General features: G+C 37.5%; 1 protein-coding gene across 3 annotated transcripts in view; it reads right to left on the bottom strand.

The window, feature by feature from the left end:
* Positions 1–25,000, bottom strand: part of LOC136850167 (semaphorin 5c-like) — a 252,704-nt gene that overhangs the window by 133,936 nt on the left and 93,768 nt on the right. Inside the window, exon 1 of one of the 3 annotated variants that reach the window (XM_067123787.1) lies at positions 5,124–5,145. The exons of the other annotated variants lie outside the window; for them this stretch is intronic. The gene's annotated coding sequence lies outside the window, so the exon portion shown is untranslated. Of the gene's footprint in view, positions 1–5,123; positions 5,146–25,000 lie in introns of those variants that run through there. 3 annotated transcript variants of the gene reach the window in all.

Raw genomic sequence — 25,000 nt, forward strand, 5'->3', positions numbered from 1 at the left:
CACACACATATATATATATAGTGTGCGAGTGTGCGCGAATGATTATGCAACTGTGCATACAAAAGAAGACGACGTGATTGCAAAGGCAATATCGAAAGGCAAATTAATAAATGCGATCGCAAGCAACTTACTAATGACGATTATAACGGGTCATCAATGAATACCAACAAATACTCTTGGTTGCTCCTCCTCTTTCCTTTCTTTAAGACCTCCTCCTCTTCTCCTTTCCTTTTCCTTTTCTCCTCAACTGCCACTGACTTCTCCCTCCTCCTCTTCCATTACTGGTAAAACCTCCTCCTTCACTAACACCAATTTTCCTATCTCTTCACAACCTTGTGCTTTAATATTACTATAATTGCCATCCTCTCTTTTTCAACCCTTGCCATCATCGTCTCCTCATCCAGTAACATCTATTTTCATATTCATCACCAACAAAACAGAGTTCTTCACCACAACCCTCTTCGCCAACATCACCAACTAGTATTAAGCCAAAACCTACTGCATCTCATCTCTAATCTCTTCCATTCTTCCGCCATCAACAGTAAAATGTTCCCTTTCCTCCAACATTCCCTCTTACTCCCCCATTTCTTCTCCCCTCATCCTTCTCTCCCTTACAGCATCACCACTTTCTCCATCACCCAAAACTTCCTTCTCCTTCCTCCATCACCAACAAAGTCCCCTCTCCCCCCAACACTATCACTGAACCTCCCCCCGTCTCCTTCTCGCCCTAAACGTACACGAGGTGTAAAACTCCTCCTGTATTATTCATTCCGATCTCAGAATCTCCGGCCAATTAACAACCGTCTCGTTCGTCGATGCCAATCCCGAACTGCTTGGCTATGCCGCCCCTGCCCCAAGACGAGGCATCGTGCCCCGGGAGACTAATGAAAACGACGTCGCCTCATGTCCATACGCAAAAAGGTGATGCTGCAGCCTGGAGGTCGCGAGGAATTTCCTCTGCATACGAGGCTGAGCCCGTTAGATCAGACGACTCGCCTTCCAGAGAAAGGATGAAGGTAGGTTTTGTCTTACGACGATAACAACAAAAATAGCGTCTGCTACTGCTTTTACTGCTACTATTTCTACTGTAAGACTAAAGAAGAATGATATAAAGATATCAATATGTATATATAAAAATAAATAAATATAATAATATATATATATATATATATATATATTTATATATTATATATATATATTCATATATATATATATATATATATATATATATATATATATATATATATATATATATATATATATATATATATATATATATATATATATATATATATATATATATAATCTATATATATATAATCTCCATCCTGGACTTTCGAAATCACTGTCTACGTTTAACCTCTAAGACAAAAGGCCAACAGGAGCAGCAACCTAATGCTCCATTTCTTGACCAGGCCTGAAGGAAAAAAAAAAGAAAAAAAAAAAAAAGAAAGAAAGGCGAGTCTTAACCATACCGACAAACAAGATACTTGTTATGCAGCCTCTGAACGAATCATCAGTCAAATTGACAAACGGACAAATTAGGTCTTCCGGCGTCAGCTTCAGCTTCTTCATAAGATCTGGACGATAATATACGTACTACGGACTGAGGCATTTTGGTACATCAACTAGGTTGGAGAAATATGAGGAAAATGCTGAGAACAATATCAAATATACTGAAATCCGTTGTTTAGCTCTATACTTAATCGCCAGTGTTACATAACAGCCTGAAGTTTTCGATCTGGGAATCAATACCACTGCCAAATCAGAGTTGGAATCGAAGGTGGGGACGCTGGTGCCCCTGTCTCATTGGCAACGCAATATTCAAACGCTGAAAAAACGATGTTGCTTGTGAAATACAATCGCAGAATCGAAAGCAAGGAATTGGAACCCGACTCAGCCAAGATACACTCCCTTTCATTTCCGCAACTGATTTTGTCAACACATACCTTCACTCCAGTAATAAAAGCACATTCTTGCCGTTTGTATTCTTGGTGTTTGTCTTGAAGGGTTGAGAAAAAGCCACTGTATACAACCAAGTTTAAGTGAATAAATATAAAACAAGCGCTTTCGACCTTCACTAAGGTCCTCTTCAGCTGTACTAAGCAATAATTACAAAGTTTAAAAAGAAATAAAAAGCAAAAATGCAAAGTTTTTTAAAAGAGCAATTAAAATGGAAAATATAAGTCTAATGTCCTCCTTGAGTATCATCATTTCTTGAAGGCGTCTTCCAGTTGCTGTATATATAAGTAATTGAGTCGTTTGGTGGCCGAAGGAACAACCGATTTTTTTTAACCAATATACCTTCACTCCTAAAAGAGTTTGCTCCAGATGTCCTAACAGGCCTCAGCAATCGTTTTGGGATGAAGGTGCTAGGCTCATCACCCTCTTCAACCTGGCAGCGACTCAACACAGCCAAGTAACTAACAGGTACGCAATTTACTGCTTAGGTCCACAAAGGTTGAGAGAGATCTAGTGGAATGTGCTTAGAGCGCTTCTTTTTGTGAAGAGCGCGTCGTAGTCACAGGTCACCGAGTACCCGGGGTAGTAATAAATAAATAAAGAAATAAATAAAATAAATTAATAAAATAAATAAATATATAAACAAATAAATAAAATAAATAAATAAACAATTGCCAACAGGCGGTCACAATGATTCAAAGTCACAGAAAATTAGAATTGACATTCCAATTTACAATGGCCTTGTTTGAGAGAGAGAGAGAGAGAGAGAGAGAGAGAGAGAGAGAGAGAGAGACTCACTCACTCACTCTCTCTCTCTCCTTTCTCATAAACACACACATACACACCCACCCACAAATCGGCATGAGTCGGCAAGAGAGAGAGAGAGAGAGAGAGAGAGAGAGAGAGAGAGAGAGAGAGAGAGAGAGAGAGAATTCACTCTCTCCCTCTCTTTCATCTCATACAAATACACACGCCCACAAATTGGCATGAGTCGGCAAAAGAGAGAGAGAGAGAAAGAGAATCTCTCTCTCTCTCTCATACACAAACACACACACACCAACAAATTGGCGTGAGTCGGCAATTCTAACATTTAAACCGGGCCTATAAAATGTTCTTATGAGTTATTGACTAATTCGAGATACCATCTACGGAGCTCCTGGACCAGATTACGAATTGCTACCAACGTGTCGTTTTAATTCACACCCCTTGGCGGTTACGGAATGCATACAATTACTTATATTTGTCTGCTACGAATAAGGAGAGAAGGACGGAAACAATACACTTTTAGGAAAAATGTATCAAAACTAATATTTACGTCAGCAAATGAAAATGTATTCGTGTGATGATTGTAAATGTGAGGGTATTCATACATGTATATAAATCCACCCGCACACACACAATACATATATTTGTGTATATATATATATATATATTATATGCATTATATATATATATATCTATTAAGTGTCTGCGTGGATTTATATGCATGTATGAATACCCACGCATGTATGATCATCACACAAATATACATTTTCATTTGCTGCTGTAAATATTAGTTCCGATATTTTTTCTAACAGTGTATTGTTTTTGTCCTTCTTTCCTTATTCGTAACACATACACACACACACACACACATATATATATATATATATATATATATATATATATACATACATATATATAGATATATATATATATATATATATATATATATATTGTTTGTATATATATATATATATATATATATATATATATATATATATATATATATATATATATATATATTGTCTGCTGTAGATTTATATACATATATGAATACCCACCCACGCATGTATGATCATCACACAAATATACATTTTCATTTGCTGCTGTAATATTAGTTCCGATATATTTTTCCTAACAGTGTATTGTTTTCGTCCTTTCCTTATTCGTAACACACACACACACACACACACACACACACACATATATATATATATATATATATATATATATATATATATATATATATATATATACTATATATATATATATATATATATATATATATATATATTATACAACCATCAGAATTCCCTGTAAGTTTATTACCTCAAGGAGTTACGCGTTTCAAACAAAATAGATTCCTGCAAACGAACAGCGAAAATACTGCATAATTACTATATTGTTTACAAAACACAGAACACTCAAAATTAAAATAAATTTCCCCTATGAAAGTTCGTGGTCTTATTCCACGATCTATTTCCTGAATGTAATACATACACGAGAGCGTACATGTTATATCGAAATATTAATAAACTGTAATCAAAGAAGACGCAATGGTTCAATCGAAGAAATGGGAAAAATTACGATAAAAAACATGCGTATTTCATCCAAATAGTGACCAAATATAATAAATGAGAATGAAAATATTCCAGCGCGATATTAAAATAAAAATTATTCAATGAGAACGGAGCTGTTATATCGGGAGAGATCAAATACCGTACGTGAGAATGCACCACTTAAATCCAAATATTTACATAAAATGTAATATGAAAAATGTAACTACCACGTCGAAAAATTGATTGAAGGCAGTCAGTGAACAGGCAACAGTTAGACTGAAATACAGACCAAGGGGAATCAGTGAGGCCACAATGGATGCATAGGAAAAACTAATCAAGAGTAGAAATTGATAAATTAGCAACACTGAATGAAATCAACTGTTTCCAATCGGAATAACAATGAAATGTCATCAGAGATAGTGCCCCTATTTCCTCAAAATCACGACTAAGTCTACCTCGAGCAGAACTATTTTATCATCCAAGGACAAAATATAATACATAAAAACGAATCCAGTATATGGAAATACTGACCAAACGTAACCAATGAGAAAGCAACCATTATATTATATTATAAATGACTTGCACCAAATATGATTAATGAGAGTGCAATTATTTCAGCCAGATACTGTCCAAAAGTGAACTATTTCATCATCCAAGGCCAAGATACAATCACGAACGAACATATTATACTGAAATATTGACCAGGTAACCAATGAGAAGGCAAATGCTATATAATAAACGACTAGCACCAAATATGATTAATGAGAGCATGCAATTATTTCAGTAAAATACCAAACAAAAATTGTCCGCGAAAAGGCAGATTTTACAAATAAACACTACCTCAATGCACCCGTTCTGTGACAGTTGTACTCTGGATCCTTGACCACTGACGAAGGGGAGATTCTAAATTCTCTCTGATTACTGACTCATCCTTGACAGCTCGAATCGTGTAATCTGATTCCTTATGATAAAGTTTACTTGGCCGTCGATAAGTCCTGTTTCTCTCCATAGAAACAGATCAGTTGTTATCAGATACTGACTGTATATGCTAATGGTGTATACAATAAACAGAATAAGCGTGTTCTTCGGTTACTTTCGAAGTATTAAGGCAACTGAATTTGTGTAATTAATTAGAACTGTCAGTTTTCAAACTTGGGTTAATGGAATATATTTTCAGAAATATAATTAGGCGTATTTTGCAATAACTGGTCAAATTCCTATGCACATATTTGCGAAGAGGATCATAATAAGATCGATAACGATATCTAGGTATAAACTTTCGACGACAACAACTACAACAACCACCACAATAATAATAATAATAATAATAATAATAATAATAATAATAATAATAATAATAATACAAAAGAGAACAACAATCATGTCCAAAAATATGTAAGATAAAAAAAAACACTAAAAATTAAATGTTGTTCTTGTATTAGTACAAATACCAACAAATTCCTACACCTTTTCTGAAACTCTTGTTTCCTTCTTCAGAGAGAATCAAATAAATACAGCGATGCATTAGGCAATGCTGTATCTATATGCCGGGCAAATCCTTCACAGCACGTACGCCCTCCTTGGGTAAAATGACTTCCCATTAAGGGAAACAGGAGTTTCACAAAGTTGAGGTCTTTCACTTTCACAAATACATCTCCTATACTCGTCATTTAAATGTCTTTTTATACTGAAATAATAACAAATAAGGAAAAAATCTTCGACCCATATCCAGATCTATATGCAAATATAATAAAGCGTATTCCATACCCAACTCGTCAATATACTGTATATCTTTGAAATCCATCAACAATTTGAGATACTTTATGGCTAGACATACAAAGGCGAATGTAATGCTCCCTTTCAACTAAGTTTGCGTAGACAAATGATCAAATTAACTGAGACCGCGTACCCATTGGTATAGGACCGGGGGGCACAACTTAGAAAGGACTTACCATATCAAAACAAAACCTCATCAACCTTCAACCTCGTTTCGCAATAATCACCGAGTCAGCCATTCGTGTTTTCAACCCATTCGGGCCTGCGCTGCCCTGAGTAATTATTAATGCAATTATCACAAGCCATAACTATATTTCACCTTGGCCAGGCCACTACCAATCAGGATGCATAGTGACAGTCCTACTTTTTCTCCTCCCAAATTTGGATCGTCTTTGGACGGGACGATCGTCGGAGGTCAACGTTTGATGTTGGGTGTTTGTCATGCAAGGCGACGATCGGTAACGGCACGACGGCGTAGCGGTAGTAGCAGTAGTAGTAAAATCCACACAACACACACGACCTAGCTGTTACATATAAATGATGACATTTAGCGTAGTACAAGTGATAAATTAAACAAAATATGCGCCTAAGTTTCTTCGGCGCAATCGAGTTTTCTGTACAGCTTATAATGCTGTACGAAACTCTCACCATGGCCTATGAAACTCTCAGCCACGGGCTATGAAACTTTCAGCCACGGCCCCCCGGTGGCCTGTGTTGTTGGCACCTATAGCGGTGCCAGACTCACGAACATGGCTAAATTCAACCTTAAATAAAATAAAAACTACCGAGGCTAGAAGGGTGCAATTTGGTGTGTTTGATGATTGGAGCGTAGATGATCAACATACCAGTTTCCAGCCCTCTAGCCTCACCAGTTTTCGAGATCTGATGGCGGACAGAAAAAGTCCGGACGGACAGACATATAGCCATCTCAGTAGTTTCCTTTTATAGAAAACTAAAAAGAAAACAGCACCATATTTATGGCAAAGCAGTTAGATAGCTATGTGCCTACTTTTGTAGCGGCAATAGTTGTTCTTGTAGTTATAAGAACAATACCAGATATGAGACAAAAAAGTTATGTGGCAATGTCCACCTCGGGAGCAGCAGCAACTGATGGAAAAATTCAACACAGCCCATAAGAAAGAGCATTAAACCTATATTAACAGGTCTCATTCATTAATAACATTCAATAAAATCTACACAATACATAGCTAAGAAATAAAGTTAATAATTACATGCCTACGCTAACAACAACATTAACTACTGAAAAAAAATCTATTTCGTCCATATAGAAACCAGCAAAAACTACTTCAAGCATTTAGAGAAAAGGACGTTGAATTTTGTCATGATGAAATATTTATTTTCTATTAATTTCTAAATATGACCGATAAAGTATACCACAATTTCTTATGCAAATGGTAATGATCGCTTTACAAAACACAAGCACGAAGAAGCCTGAAATCATTGTACCATATAACTGATGAGGCTGGTTCTCAATACTGCGATGAATCATGGTTACACTAAAACAAAATTGCAAGATGGGGCGATTTTTAAAATGACAAATACTGCTGACCGTGTAAATACCGTACATAATGCACGTCTATACGGTATATTTTCCTGTGAATGCAGTGTGCGTATTTTTACCAATGAACATATTCTTCAGGGGAGATCAGAAACTGAGGTATATCCACTATTACTGATATGCAAGTATGCACGACAGACAAACAGACAGATAAGTGGATAAATAAATAGACCTAGGCATTGTACGGAAAATAAAATGAGGAATTCCCGAATCAGGAATTACAAATTAGAAAAACTGCAAACAGCACTTGGACCAAGCAAAGGAGAGAGTGAGGTTTTGTCAAGCCACTACCTTCCAAGGTAATTAACGATTTATTTAATGTCAATATTGTGACTTTCGGAAAATGAAATAATAATAATACTGATATCTTCATGATACTTATACTACTGCTACAACTATTGTTGTTAATATAATATTGTACGAGCTTAACTAGCGTTGTAAAGCCGGTGAAACAATTACTAGAGTAGAGGTATAGCTCCTAAAATTAAACAGTGACATTTCGTTTCAAACTTAAAATTGTTATAAACACAATTCACAGACAACATTTCGACAACAGTCGAATCAACGTGATACCACTGGAATGTTGCCTGCAATTGCATCACGAATCAGTTTAAAGATGATTCTATCTTCGGGTCACAGTAGTGCTGTTGCATTAATGGCAGTCCAGTAGCCTTTCGAAGCAACACAATTAGACATGGTTCTGAGGATGCATTAGAATATGGACATTACGTTGGATAACACGAACCCTAAATTGAATTTTAATTCACATGAAAATAACATCAACCGCAACATGCTGTTAATAAACATGTTGATCTATGCATGTGTCCTTCAATAAACTGCGCATCGTCTCGACCACGCATGTTACATCTGATATGACAATGATAATTTAAAAAAACTCACAACGACAATTTTAAAAATTTTGGCAATTTCAAATTCCAAAGACCCTTCTGTCAAATCAGGGTTCGTGGGTTCCCAGCTAACTCTGGGAAAAAACCTCCACCTCCTCCTCCATCTTCATTACAATTATTAAAATATTTTTACAATTCGTTCCATATAATTCATTTTTGGCGCAGTTTACAGAAATTAACCAGTCAACCAATCGAACTCCAACTTAGAGAAATTTATCGATCAATCAGTCAATCTCCTGTGTAAAGACGCGATGAGAATCTAAGTCATTTTGGGTAAAATCAGCGACAGAGGACCCGTACTTAAGAATGCTGACTAGTGTGTGAATCCCTGTGGCACCTGAGAAGAGAATATGACGGAGGTTTCCTTTAGAAAGATGATCTTATAATATTAGAAATTGGTATAGATACTTAACAGCCAATCCCCCTCTCTCTCTCTCTCTCTCTCTCTCTCTATTCGAGATTCTGCCAATTGTTACATCACCACCTAGAAATTAAGGCTGAAAGTGGAGCCATAGAGATCCACAATGATCTCATGATAATTTATAGACACCTTGCCTTCGAGGAATCGCAGAAAGTAGGAGCAGGGTCCTGTGTCTTTTCCTCATCTTAGAGTAAATCAAATTAATATTAGAGGCAATCCTCAAGGGATTCCGGGTGTAGCCTTCGAGCTTCCTGCAGAAGCCATGGGGCATCTTAGGGGTTGGTGGGGCAATGATATGCTTTTACGTCTTACTGTTTTTATTTTTCCTCTTTAGTGTCTATCTATCTATATAAATACAGTATATATATATATATGCCAAAACACGAGTGCATGTCCGCGCATAAGTCTGCTGGAGGTAAGGACACACAGAACCGAGCGTACCACTTACCGTTATCTGGTTCAATCCCGAGAGAGAGAGAGAGAGAGAGAGAGAGAGAGAGAGAGAGAGAGAGAGAGAGAGAGAGAGAGAGAGAGAGAGAGCGTGCGCATTAGCTGTGAAGTATTTATACTAACTTCTAATGGTATAATTATTCCCTCTAACAAGATCAACTGTCAAAAGGAAGCTTCCGTCATTTATTCTTCTCAGATGTAAAAAGGATTTACACACCGATCAGTATCCTAGAGTACAAGTCCTTTCTCGGCTGATCAAATCCAAAAGGATCTTTACACAGCATACTGATTGACTGATTGATACATTTCTGTAAATTGGACTTTGACTGGTTAACTTCTGTAAACTGGCGTCGTTTCTGCGACTATGGTCATTAGGGCCAAAAATAAATATGAATGGGAAAAACATCTTAATAATGAGGAGGAGGAGGAGGAGGAGGAGGAGGAGGACGAGGAGGAAGAGGAGGAGGACGAGGAGGAGGAGGAATGATAAAATAATTCATTACGAAATTTGTCACTGCTTCATGACAAAAAAAGAAAGGCTGGTTTTATACTTTAATCTAGGCTAAACAAGCAGAACTAATATATTAACAATACTTTATCCTGATATAAACTCGAGGAAGTATATATGTACATAGTATGTATATATATATATATATATATATATATATATATATATACATATATATATATATATATATATATATATATATATATATATATATATATATATATATATATATATATATACATATATATAATATATATAAATTTAGCTTTGTCTCAACCAACGAATTCTTATTTTCATCCTCTCTCATTCTCCTAAGTATCTCTACTTTCTCAGGTTCCTCTATCTCCCATTTTTACTTCCAACTTCGCTCTCTCTCTCTCTCTCTCTCTCTCTCTCTCTCTCTCTCTCTCTCTCTCTCTCTCTCTCCTAGAGGCACAAGAGGTAACAAACTAATCTGACTTGCATGTAGACACGCTTTCGATCCTCAACCGAATGAGGAGAGGAACTGTATGGGTACGTTTCCTTAAAACTCCAGTTTGTCGCTGTTGGCCTAAGGAGTGAACTACGTAAATAGCTGTTAACCGACTGTTGTGGGTCGAAGCTGGGGTGGAGATGTGGAGAATAAAAGAAAAGAAAAACTGACGTGAGTCACCATTGAGCAGCCAAATGTATATAGACTAACATCTCACGATTGCAGCCACTTGAAAGTGGGCGTTGCAACTGAGTGGTGTAACAATCGGCTGACATTTGCAGAGTCAGTGGATCGCTTTCGGCCTACCGTCAATAAAACCTTTAATAAGGTACGGGAAGTAAGAAACACGACAAACGCCGAAAAGAAGACAGCAAAAAAGTTAAAAGAAAAAATACGTTTAAAAATCAGCATATAACCCAACCGGGGTGAAGCCATTTATTTAAGATTCATTTTTTCTTCTTTCTGTCTGTTTGTAATCTCTTTTTCTTTACTGTCTCTAATAATCCCATCACCTTTCTCCCCCTCTCTCTCTCTCTCTCTCTCTCTCTCTCTCTCTCTCTCTCATAAAACTAGAAACGCCGAAAAGAGAACAGCAAAAAAGTTAAAAGAAAAAATACGTTTAAAAATCAGCATATAACCCAACTGGGATGAAGCCACATATTTAATATTCATCCTCTCTTTCCTTCTGTCTGTCTGTTTGTATTCTCTTTCTCTTTACTGTCTCTAATAATCCCCCCCCCTCTCTCTCTCTCTCTCTCTCTCTCTCTCTCTCTCATAAAACTAGAGCTGCTCCGTTTTTTATCTGCCCTGGAAGCGCAGAACGCCCTAGAGTCGACTCCAGCAACTTCCTGTAACTCTATAATAACTTCGGTAGTCGGCCTCCACCCCTCAGCGGCGCCACTAATGAAAATTCAGGCAATAATTCCTTTTAGAAGAATCCCGCTTCGACCCCTAACCGGTCTTTCTGGAGGGAGGGGAGGAGGAGGGAAGGGGGAGGGAAGGGAGCTGGACAAGAGAGGGAAGGGGTAATTCAGGGATCTGGGAGAATCCCTTGAAGAAGCGACAGTAAACCTTTCACTCTTCAAAAATGGATTTCCATCGGTCTTAAATCTCTCACTCCTTTGAGAGTTATCTCTGCCTGCCTCATTTTAACATCTCTCTCCCTGTCAGTCTATCTTCTCCATCTCCCTCTCCTTCATTTTATAATTTTTAAACCTATTTCTCTCTATATTTATTTTGTATATTTCTCTCTCATCTAACTTCCCACTGAATGCCTCATTCATACACATCCACTAACTTCCATAAATAACTATACTTTCAGAATACCTTCCTTGAATCTCTATCCATCTCTCTCTCTCTCTCTCTCTCTCTCTCTCTCTCTCTCTCTCTCTCTCTCTCTCTCTCTTTAGCCAGCAGCTCCCCAATTCTACTTTATACTAACATTACGCCTCTAGCCTCTTTCATCCCATGTTATATAATTCCCTATCCCTCTTGCCCATTTTACACCTCTCTCTCTATCTCTCTCTCTCTCTCTCTCTCCACCCTTATCTTTACAACCAACATCTCCCTCTTTTACACTACGTCTCTTGCCTCAATCATACCATGTTATCTTATCCTCAATCCCTCTTCCTCATTTGACAACCACCTCTCCCTCTCTGTTTATTTTTATTCTCTCTCTCTCTCTCTCTCCACCGGGTCAGCAATGGCTTAATCAACCCAAGACCCATTCTCCGCGAAGCGAATTCACACCTATAAAACCGGGTACTCTATGAATTCGTTCTATCCTCAACAGGCTCTTCGCCTTTCTCACAGACTAAGTGGAGTGTACCCACCTGTACTAACCCCTCAAGTCAAAATACCGACACCAGAGAGAGAGAGAGAGAGAGAGAGAGAGAGAGAGAGAGACTCAAACAAGTTCATTGTAACAATCCCGCCTACCTGTCTGCCAGCACATGCGGCAATCTATAAGACAGCCCTTAGGCACGCATTGATGCAAAATACAGGTAGGTGTGTGTGTGAGTGTGTTTCCTGTCAGCGATGGCTATATATATATATATATATATATATATATATATATATATATATATATATATATATATATATATATGATTATTATCACTTTTGTACGTGATTCATTTATCACACATTACCACAGGTAATGTGTGATATATATATATATATATATATATATATATATATATATATATATATATATATATATATATATATATATATATATATATATATATATATGTATGTATAAGCGAATCCTGTGGTATTCGCTTATACACTGAAGTCACGATGCATCTACTGTGATTTTTACATATATATATATATATATATATATATATATATATATATATATATATATATATATATATATAGAGAGAGAGAGAGAGAGAGAGAGAGAGAGAGAGAGAGAGAGACATATATATATATATGATGATTATTATCACTTTGTACGTGATTCATTTATCACTTATTACCACAGGTGAAAAATAAGAGACGGGGTGTAGGTCTCTTATTTTTACCTGTGGTAATGTGTGTTATATATTATACATATATATACATGTATATATACATATATATATATATATATATATATATATATATATATATATATATATATATATATATATGTATGTATATACATGTATATATACATGTATATATATATACGGAAGCTAACTTATAAATGTTTAAGTGTTACATATTGCGCAATTGGCTACTTTCGTTTAATATATTCATTAATATCTAAATTATTTCCACAATTAAGTTCACTAGCTAACTGAATAAACCGTGAAGATATGAAGCTTCAATATACAAAGACTGGAAAAAACGGGCAATAAAACATAAGCAACAACATACAACCAATAAAAAAAAAAGTTCTATAACAAATGTTACACGTACAAATTCTAAATTCGGATCAGGTCCCTTCAAAATGAGTTTTCGTTGTACTGAGCTTTAAGAAAAGCCGAGGAAACAGTACAACGAAAACTGATTAAGGAGAAAATGACATTATCTCAATTATATATGTTACTGTTTCTAAAATTTCCTCGTTTGTGAATTATTTGGAAAGTGTCAGAGAATGGGGAGCAGAGGTAAAAGATGAGGAGTACAGAAAACGAGAGTTAAAGAAGACGAAAAGGTGAGGGAGAGAAAGAGGGAACAGAGAGAGTGGAAAGGAAGGAATAAATGGAAGATGGGTGAAGACGTAATGGCGGGGGTGGGGGGGGGAGGAAGAAGTGTGAAGATAATGACAAGAGGGGCAAAGCATGACAGCAGGGGAAGGGTGAGGAAGGAGAAAGGGAAGAAGGAGAGATTGAGAAGAGCAGGAGGAGGAGGAGGAGGAGGAGGTAAGAAAAGGAGATGAGACTGGATAAAGGGGGAACAACTTGCAGGAAGGAGTGGGAGAGGCGTCACCACTGAACATCTGCTTAATGGAATGTATTTAATGAGATACTCTTCGGGACCCTAGCCTCGAGATAGAAGCATCGAGAAAGATACAAAGACAGTCCCCGTTGAATGAAGGAAAGAAGGAGAGTCTGGACTTCAGAAAAAACTGTAAGCTAACCACTTGTACCACAGTGTATATATATATATATATATATATATATATATATATATATATATATATATATATATATATATATATATATATATATATATATATATATATATATACACATCTATATATATATACACTATATATATTTATGTGTATATTTTTTATTTATATATATAATAATTATAATAATCTGGTTGATTAACACAAAATTAAACTATCCTTCAGTTACCTGATTAGCACTGCGTCCATAAGGCCCACCCGCTAATTTTCTTCTCTAAAACCATGATCAACGTAAGAAGATCGCGGTACTCTTTTGTCTTCGACAGAATACTCTTATTACCTTTAATGAACTTGCAACCAAAAATCTTTAAACGATCCTTAAAGAGCAATTTATCCCCACAGTCCAGAAGAAAATGCATTTAAGAAGGGCGAAGTAACTCTGTAATACAGAATCTGCAATCCAGAAAATATCTTCGGATATATTCTGGATTACAGGAGGACACGTATTCCCTGATACGAATTCCATTTATTTACAGTTTTAACCAGACAATATTTACAGTGTCAAACCTGCCAGACATACAGTCCCCAAGCCTCCTGACATTTACAAAGTCCGCAACCCACCCCATTCACACGTTCTAAAAAAAACAACCAGAATTCACAAGTCACAACTACAAATCTCTCGACGCAACCTCATTTGTCGTACGCTTCTTAAACCGATCATATTTGCAATCTCACCAAGCCTACTAGATCCATTAAACTCGATCCATTAATGGTGTCTGCGCAACACTTGGTCTGGTTAGTATCTGGATGGGCCAGCATGAATAAATAGCTAATACTGTTCTCCTTGCATTTTAATACATTTTTATCTGTTTATTAATTCATTAAATTATATTTTTTTCCTTTTTTAATAAGCGAGATCTCTTCTTTCTTTATTTCCCTTTATCTCTTCTTGCTTCTTCTTACAGAACACCATGTTCTTTGGAAGTTTGAATTTCAAGTCAATGGCCCGTGTGAGCTTGTTCCGTATGAAGAGAGTTCATCTTCTGAATAATAATAATAATAATAATAATAATAATAATAATAATAATAATAATAATAATAATAACGTCTCTGACATATCAGCTCCTCTGGTCACCAGTGAGTATATGAGGAACTCTGAAGGAGACCTTTAGAGTTAGGCGTGATTGATTCTAGGTCACAATGAGGCCTAAAAAAACTAAGACTGCGAGTGACTGACATTCACGAAGCCCCTTTAAACCTAAGACATTTAAGACGCATAAACAACTTTGGCAGATTAAAAGTTTTTTTCTTCTTCTTCTTTTTGCAGAGACGGAATCGAACAACTTTTTTTTATCTGCTTTCTCTTCGAAACGAAGGCGATCGACAGATAAGGAGACAGGACGCGATATCCTTGCAGTGGCCGTCGTCTTATCTGGCTTTAATGGGGCGATCTCCTTCGCTCTTCCAGACCCGGTCCGACTGGAACCCCGGAATCACTTCCATGAATGGGACGTCGTCGGAGTTCCTGTTACTGCTGGCGTTTTGCTTTATAAGGTTGCAGGAGATCTTTCTTCGCTTATCTCAACATCGCCGTTTTTGTGACAGATAATGCACCGTGGAAAACGAAAGTTCTTTTCTTGTATATATGGCAAAGTACGCACCTAATTAAGATGATGTTGTTATATATGTTCAATAACTGTTAACAACAAAGTGTGTAGACACTTATAACTCTCTCTCTCTCTCTCTATATATGTATATATAGATATGTATATATATATATGTATATATATATATATTTATATATATGTATGTATATATATGCATATATGTGTATATATATATATATATATATATATATATATGTATGTATATATATATATATATATATATATATATATATATATATATATATATATATATATATATTTATATATATATACATACATACACATATATAAAGCGACTATATATACATACATACATATATATAAGCTTGACTGCGTGTGTGTATGTACAAAGTTACAAAACACTCCAAGTAACCCCTTGCATACATAAATATTTATACATCTGCACGCACGCATATATATAAACACAACAGCCCAGGGTCACAGCGAAAATCGGTTCGAATTTTAACAGCAAATCTTGCCAGTGCCCGCAGGGTCACAGCTTCGAGAACGCCGCTAAGATACCTCACCCCGACCACTCTGTCATTTTTTCCTCTTTTTTTTTTTTTTTCTTTAAGCCAACAGAAGACATTTCAGGTCTCTCAGGCACCGGGTTGGGAGTTTTGCTTTTTCAAGAGGCTGACGCCTTTGTCAATTTCTTGAATTAGCATAGGGTGATGGCATAATGTGGCGTCGCAGTGACTGTGGTCATCAACGCTTGAGATATGGCTTCGTTTGTAACTTAGACGAAGCAATAGAGCGCAAACGGATGAACTGAATTGAAATGGATATAAAATTTAGGCTAAAGGTTAAGCTCTGGAACCTATCAGGTCATCCAGCGCTGAAACGGAAATTGACAGTAAAAGGTCTGAAAGGTGCAATAGGAGGAAACCCTCGCAGTTGCACTATGAATCAATTGTTAGGAGAGGGTGGAAAGTAAGATGAAGGAAAGAGAATATGAAAGGAGGTACAGTAAACGAAACGAAAGGGTTTGCAGCTAGGGGCCGAAGGCACGCTGCAAAGAACCTTAAAGGCTGCAAATTGGCATGTTGATCATCCACCTTCCAATCATCAAACATACCAAAATGCAGCCCCCTAGCCTCAGTAGTTTTATTTTATTTAAGGTTAAAGTTAGCCATAATCGTGAGTCTGGTAACGCAACAACACAGGCCACCTCGACCGCTGAGAGTTTCATGGGCCGCGGCTCATACAGCATTATACCGAGACCACCGAAAGATAGATATATTTTCAGTGGCCTTGATTATACACTGTACAGAAAACTCGACTGCGCTGAAGAAACTTCGGCACATTTTTTACTTGTTTATTATTGGGTCGTTTCGTGTAAGAAGGGGTGGCTCCGGAGAAAATGAACACAGTTGTCACTGCCAACACAACTTTCAGCTTCCGAGTTATACACTTAAAAGCAAGCTTTTTCTACACAATGTAACTGATGACAAAGCATGGCAAGCAAAAATGCAGAACAATCAATTGCACTGATTAAAATAAATCAAAGCAAGCAGAAATTTGCAGAAAATGGTATTTCGAGACAAAAATCACTGCAGCAAGTTTACTATCATTTCTTTAAGTATGTTAGTAGTTTACATTACACACATCTTTTAGGGTAAATATTCAAACTAGTGCATTTATGAATACATACACCACTCTCTCTCTCTCTCTCTCTCTCTCTCTCTGTAATAATCATAGCCCACAACCAATACGGTAATGGCTTCAAAACTGGATTCGAATGCTCGGAGGGATACCAGTTTTTTCACTCGTCGCCGCTTTTTTTCGAACCTGTTGTTGTCATATTTTCTCAAAGAGCGGCAATAAAAAGGAATATGTGACATGGACTTCATTTTGATTGCTGGCTCCCCTCTACGGTGTTTCCCCAAGTACAGAAGGGGGGGGGGTAGTGCATACATGGGCCAGGTTAAAAAATGAAAAAAACTGGATGAGACATGATGACAAAACGAGGTAACCATATCAGTGATTGATACGAATGTTTAGACGCATCTTCAAACCGTATTATTATTATTATTATTATTATTATTATTATTATTATTATTATTATTATTACACATGAAATATACTAAGTATAGACACACCAAACACGTCACCTCACTTAATAAATATAGAGACGTACCAGTTCGCAGTGCAATCAGAATAATAAGCTCTAACTATCACCACAGACATATACATACTGACGCTGACTATGCTCGTACTACAGCTCTTCGTGCTATGAATGCCGCCATCTTGATGAGAGACTCGGTAGAGAATATCTTTACCGAAGTTCCCTTGGACACCGAATCTCATTTTGACTTCGTTACCCGACAAGTTCTTCAGACCCGTTTCGTCTGACTTTTTCCTACTCACACTATACAAAACAAAAAAAGTGCGGGTGGGGATGGAGGGCTGGAGAAGTGTTTAACATGACAGCAATTTTTCCTCCCGAGTCGAATTTTCGAAAATGTTTAGAACCATGCTCCTTTTTCATCCGACTCCACAACAGGGGTGGACAATATTTTACTGGACACTAGTCGAGCAAAGTAATTTAGACAATCTGTGCAAATGAAACGTTATACGCAAACATCCATGCACATTTACGAACGGCACGCACGTAAATATAATTGTATACACTTAACACGCATACACACACGTGTATATATATACATATATATATTATATCTATACTGTATATGTATATATATATATATATATATATATATATATATATATATATATATATATATATATATATATATATATATATATATATATATATATATATATATATATATATATATATATATATATATAGTGCGCTAGTGCGCGTGCGTGTTAAAAAAATCAAAAGAATTTCGGTATTGTAGTTTGTGTTATGTTTACATTCTCTCCGTGTCGACATTCCGGGCCCAATGAGATTTTTGGCAAAGGCTTTGCTACGAGAAAAATGAAAGGAGGATTTCCGGAAATGCAACGCGGGCTTTGGTCTTCACCTTTTCCTCTTTCATTTCTAAAGCCCTCCTAAAAAGCCGTTTATCGTCAAAACCATTCCTCGCTCACCAAAGGAGCCAAAATTAGCTGAGAAGGAGCCACAGTGAGAAAGAATTCTTTCCCTTATTACAACGTATCTTTTTTTAACAACTCCGTTTTGAAGCCTACGATGAAATTTCAGTTCTGCGGACTAAAATTTTATCAACAAAAGCATGAACGAATTTTTTAACAACTTCGTTTTAAAAATCAGAATGAAATTTCAGGTCAGCGGACTAAGATTTCATCCACAAAAACAAATAAAAAAAGGATCGGAAACGATAGAAAGAGAGACAGTGTGTAAAAAAGTGAACCGTCACTTGCGTAATATACTGTATGTGTGTGTGTGTGTGTGTGTGAGAGAGAGAGAGAGAGAGAGAGAGAGAGAGAGAGAGAGAGAGAGAGAGAGAAATCTGGCGGGGAACTAGCGCCATAGCAGCATCGCGAAACGGTGTGAAGCGACAGAGCTCCGGAATTCGAACACCCTACAAAAACAGGATTAAATAGCACATTTGGAGTGTAAGAACCGGGTTGGAGGGTGGGTGAGGAAGGGGAGAGGAGAGAGAGAGAGAGAGAGAGAGAGAGAGAGAGAGAGAGAGAGAGAGAGAGAGAGAGAGACGCGCTTACATCCATCTTCTTTTTTCTTCTTTTGGGTTCAACCCAATATAGCACAAAGCGATCAATGGAGAGGTTTTTCTTTCGAGAAAGTGGACCCCGGTCCGTGTCATTTCCTGTGGGTGAATCGTTTATTTTACCTTTTTTTTTTATTATTGCTACTGCTACTTGTTGAGGTCATTGCTCTCTCTCTCTCTCTCTCTCTCTCTCTCTCTCTCTCTCTCTCTCTCTCTCTCTCCCTGCCTGCCTGCCGAATACGGGAAATCAATTTGTGTCCGGAACTTTACATTTCACCTGTTCATTTTATGAGAGAGAGAGAGAGAGAGAGAGAGAGAGAGAGAGAGAGAGAGAGAGAGAGAGAGAGAGAGAGAGGAAATGATGCCAGGCACGAATAAAAAAAAACGAAAATTGATTTTTTATCTTGCATCACGAATTATGTTGCGTGATATTAAGTGATCTAAATTATACAGAAGATGATTAAGACAAAATTCCAATATACGTTAAGACACCTTCTCACATAGCAGAAAGAAGCATTCTCATTACACTGCAACTAAAACACATAAACTAAGAAAAACTGACTAATAAAATCAACTACTGAGAAACAGAAAAGAAGATACAGCAAGCGAAGACGCACAGGAATAGCATATCAAATAACACTAACATGAGCTGAACGGCTCGTGTATCAATCACAGTTATGTCGGTGACAAATCCAATGGGCAATAATACTCTACTGTTGTACTATTGGGTTTCTTTCAGTGATGCCACATATAACTTCATTAAAAGGCTGAGTTTCCAATTTAATCTATAGGAAAATACTGTCGCATGATACTGCGTGGATTTCACACACACATAAATAACACACACACACACATTCATTATACACCTATCTAATTATCTAACGTTTCCTTTATAGTTATAACACAAAATCCTTATAGTAATTTTTTTAACATTCGTTAATATCCATCGATATATAACTTTCATGAATTTCTTATACTGTAATCCTATATGTTTTGTTAGAAGCTTGATTCATCAGCGCATATACAGTATATATACATATATATATATATATATATATATATATATATATATATATAGAGAGAGAGAGAGAGAGAGAGAGAGAGAGAGAGAGAGAGAGAGAGAGAGAGAGAGAGAGAGAGAGATGACATAACACAAACATTCACCCATATAAAAGCAAAAGAAATCATGACTTCAAGATTAGATGCTTGCTATGTCCACAATACCAGGATAGTGTTGAAAGTGATAGTAACTGTTTTTAAGGGTGGCAGTCTTCTGTCCGTGAACACTTGGCAACTATTCCATCAAAGGGGGCGGGGCATGCGTCTTAGCTTGAGATGAAAACAAATTAATGGTGAGTGAAAGACCATTTCATCTCCAGCGGTTACATCTGAATACCAGCATCTGGGCACAGTAATGACAAAGGAATTTATTACTGTAATAAAAGACATTATGTAACTCGGGCCTCACATCATGCGCGGACGTTGAGAGAGAGAAGACATTCCTGACGCATAACTATGAACATTCAATTCCGTAAACAAGATTTTATATCCCCCTGACCCTCGCATACCTATCGTACCTCCATCGTTGTGGCCCATACTTCGCGCGGCCATCCGGGAAGGTCATTTCGGCGTCGACCTCTCTCTCCTTTTCAGCCGTTTCTCATTCTTCGTTCCTTTTCCGTAAATGTGGTCAGAATTCGTGCACGGAGGCCTAACATTACAGCAACTGGATTTAATTTTCTTTGTCCGTAAGGAGCGTCTCAATCACGCAGCAGTTCGTATCAATGCATTTCAGGGGTTAAGAGTATGTAACGAAGGTCTCTCTCTCTCTCTCTCTCTCTCTCTCTCTCTCTCTCTCTCTCTCTCTCGTTATTACCTTATCTTGGTAGAAATGCTTTCGTTCAAAATTAAAACATGCTCTGATAAACTATGAAGTCCACAACTTGTCGAAGGACTAGGCATTGTAATAAGGTACAACACAACCTGGATACCATAATAGTAACGCCTCCTCTACCCTCATTCATACCCAACGACTGGAGGTGCTACATGGATCACGATCTCGAAAGGAAGAAAAAAAAAACTTACCGCCAACTCTAACACAATCCACCTATAGAAAAAAAAAAACATTCTCCGATACAAATCAAAACGAAACACCATACACTCAACTCCGACAGAATATTCAATGAACTGGATGTAAACAATGACAGCGCTCGATTCAGCTCCGGTGTTCGCTGCGGGTCGCTTTGGGAAATTGGTGGCTGTGAAAATTCGCAGTGTAGTGAGTGAGTTAGAGGCCATTATTAAAATGGGGTGGGTGGGTGGGTGGTTTGGGTAGGGAAGGAGCGGGGAGGGTGGATGGTTGTAAGTTGTCCCGTTGGAGAGCTTAATGTTCGTTGCGATAATTAGGTACTGGATAACTTGGGGGCGATAGCTGCCGAAGTATTTCTTTTTTCATGGGCGCTCCAAGCCGTGTGAATTTCCATAACAGATCTGCGAGAATGGGGTCCAGAAACACTGGTAAATGGCTTGCTCCCAGCACCGATATTCATTGCCCGTCAAGACTCGTCTATCTTGAACTGAAGAACTCCACTTTCGGACTGAAGAGCAAGAATGAACACTAGGAAATGAACAACTGACCCGAAATGAAAAACTGGTCCAAGGACTGACAAGTAGCTAATCGAAACGATTGAAGTGAGGAAATGACAAACTTTAAGAGCAATAATGAAATTGAATAGGAAGACTGAGCTAAAGATATTAACAGACGACCTCTGCTAACAAAATAACGGAAAGATTAAAATGTAGGGGTAAACTGAAAGGCAAAACTGACAGAGTGAAGAACTATAATGTAGTAGTTACACACGAAGAAATAAATGGAAAGACTGACCTGATTAGATGAACAGAGTTTGAAATGTCAAACTGACCCAAGGACCGGACTGGCGACCTAGCTGAAGGATTAAAGTATTTGAAATGAAGAACTGAAATCAAAGGCCCAGTTCTAATCACTAACAAACTGACGCGATGTAAGTCTGAAGAAATGAACTAGCTGAAGGGTTAAATTGTAAGTCCGACAGATACCCAACAGCATAAACAAGCAAAGTGCATGAACTGACAAAAAACTGACGAAGCCTAAATGGCAGTCTGAAGTAAGAATGAAAGAACGCGTCGAGGGACAAAAGCGAAAGAATGAACTGGGCGGGGCGGGGGGCGGCGTTTAGAGCGAAGGACTAGAGTCACTGGATTGAAGTGAAACGCCAACCTTAAATAGAGCAAAAGAAATCAATGGTCCAATTCTAATCACAACAGTCCCTCGCTTCAGGTCGACCCGAATGTCTCCTGTGAAGTGGTTTGTTCCTCAACTATTCAAAACCGGTTGGAAAACGCGGCCCCAACTCCCTTCCTTTTCTAAATCAACTCCCTCGGCTGCATTTTCTCTTTATTCAATTCAGGAGCATGCATAATAATAAAAGTAAAAAAAAAAAAAAAGTAGAATTATTTCTGGTTACATGAGCAACACGAATATCCACACGCACACATACATAAGCACACACATTTATATATATATATATATATATATATATATATATATATATATATATATATATATATATATATATATATATATATATAAATTGGCTCTAGGCCATATATAAATATTGTATGCAGATGCCATTGAGATAGCAAAAGAAACAATTTATTGTGCAAAACACTTACAAAGTACAGCACAACAGGCAACCAGGACGCGGTAATGAATGGCATTGGCTGTGGTATTACACACACGTTTTCCACCCTACTAATTACTAGACAAATGTCATTCATCAGGGCTGATATGTTACTGAAAAATACAACTGGATAAAGGCAGATTGAAAAGGTACACTACAAAATTGCTAATATTAATAGTAAAATCCTAATATGAAATCACATGTTTGTGAATAATAGAGACATCGAAATGACCCTCGCTTTAAAAATTTCTCTTGATGTACCTGATAGAAAAAAAATCGTCCTAATTTTCGGTCTATTTCCATACCCTTTTCCTCCTCTTCCCCGCCCTCTCCACTTCTGACTCTCTGACACCAGAAACCACAACGGGTTTCGTTTCGGTTAATGTGGCTTATCTGACCGAGGTTTCCCTCGACATTTCCATCTTAGGTCAACCCTTAATATCGATTTTTGGCCGTTTTGTTCCCTTTTTGGCCAGGCCACCACCATTTTCCTCTATCGACCAATTCCGTTTTTTTTTTTTTTTTTTAACTTTGTTACCTTTGGTCCCTCTTTTGGTCACAAGGTACCTTTTTTGCACATTACGCTCCTCTTTCGGACACGCTACACCTTTCTTTTGGTTCCGACATTCCTCTTTTGGACACAGCCGCCCTCTTTTGGTGGGGAAATTTCTCTTATGGACACCGCTTTCCTCTTTTAGGTCGCCACGTTCCATTTTTGGGAAACGAGTTCCTCTTTCGGTCAAATTTGACTCTCCGGGTCACATCATCCCTCTTCTGGCCACGATGTAACTCTCTTGGTTTGCACAGCACTCTTTTGCCGTGGTGTTCATCTTTAAATCATATCTCCCCCCCCCACTAAATCACATCACCTCTAAATATTTCTGACCGTCTTATGTTAAATCACCCCATCGCACATCGTCAAGAGCAAAAATGAAGCTTAGTAAGGATTATCAACGGCAAAAGTGTACTAGTCTTCCCTGGTGCTTCGATTTGGGCAGCTCGCTCTCTCTCTCTCTTGGTCACCCTACCCTTCCCCCTCCCTCCGACCTCCCCTCCCTCGATATGTTGCTAGCCTAAAGTGGGTGTGGAGTACTGCATCCCCTGTCGGCGGCCCTTCAATCAATCCAACGGAAATTTCCAACTGGGGTGGTTTTGTCAATGCCATTTAAGGCAAAAGAGTTGCAAGGACCTGTTCTTGGCTCTCTCTCTTTCTCTCTCTCATATGCACAACACTTCCTTTTTCAACAATCGTGGTATATAGTGACTTACGTTCCACCCTCTTTCTCTTACATAAACACAATTTCCTTTGTGCTTATGGAAGTGGTGTAATATGTTGTTCTGAATCTATAAGTTCCCTTCTCCCCACTTCTCTCTCTCTCTCTCTCTCTCTCTCTCTCTCTCTCTCTCTCTCTCTCTCTCTCTCTGAGGTTGACGGAACTCGACTCCTTAACCACGTGACCTTATTCTGTTATCTCCCTTCTAGTATGGAAAATACAAAGCAGATATTGGTAGAGAAGAAAACCAACACGATTCAGTGCTAAAATGGCTATGAATGAAAGACTATTTCTGTTAACTGGACAAGAAGAACAGTATAAAAGGTAACAGTAACACTTGCATTGTGAGAAATAGTCGACAATGGTACATACCACATCACTATTCACTATATATGTTGCAGTAGTAGTGTGGCAATAATAGTAATAGTATTCAGGTTTACATTGTTAAGAAGTTTAACCAGTTCTGGGTCAAAAATCTTATATAAAAAATAGTTGTATTAAATAACTTTCTTTCTTAAGCTGCTTAATCAGACCACTGAGGCAAAAATGTAATATAACATAAGTTAATCAACAGTAGTAGCAGTAGTAGTAGTAGTAGTAGTAGTAGTAGTAGTAGTAACGAAACCGAAGTCGTGACCCCTCAGAGACCGAAAAACGTCTAATTATACTAAACGAATCATCTCGGGTAACATTCACTCCATTTCGATCTGAGCCGA

This window comes from Macrobrachium rosenbergii, chromosome 21 (genome assembly GCF_040412425.1).
Source record: "Macrobrachium rosenbergii isolate ZJJX-2024 chromosome 21, ASM4041242v1, whole genome shotgun sequence".
Taxonomy (NCBI): Eukaryota; Metazoa; Arthropoda; class Malacostraca; order Decapoda; family Palaemonidae; genus Macrobrachium; species Macrobrachium rosenbergii.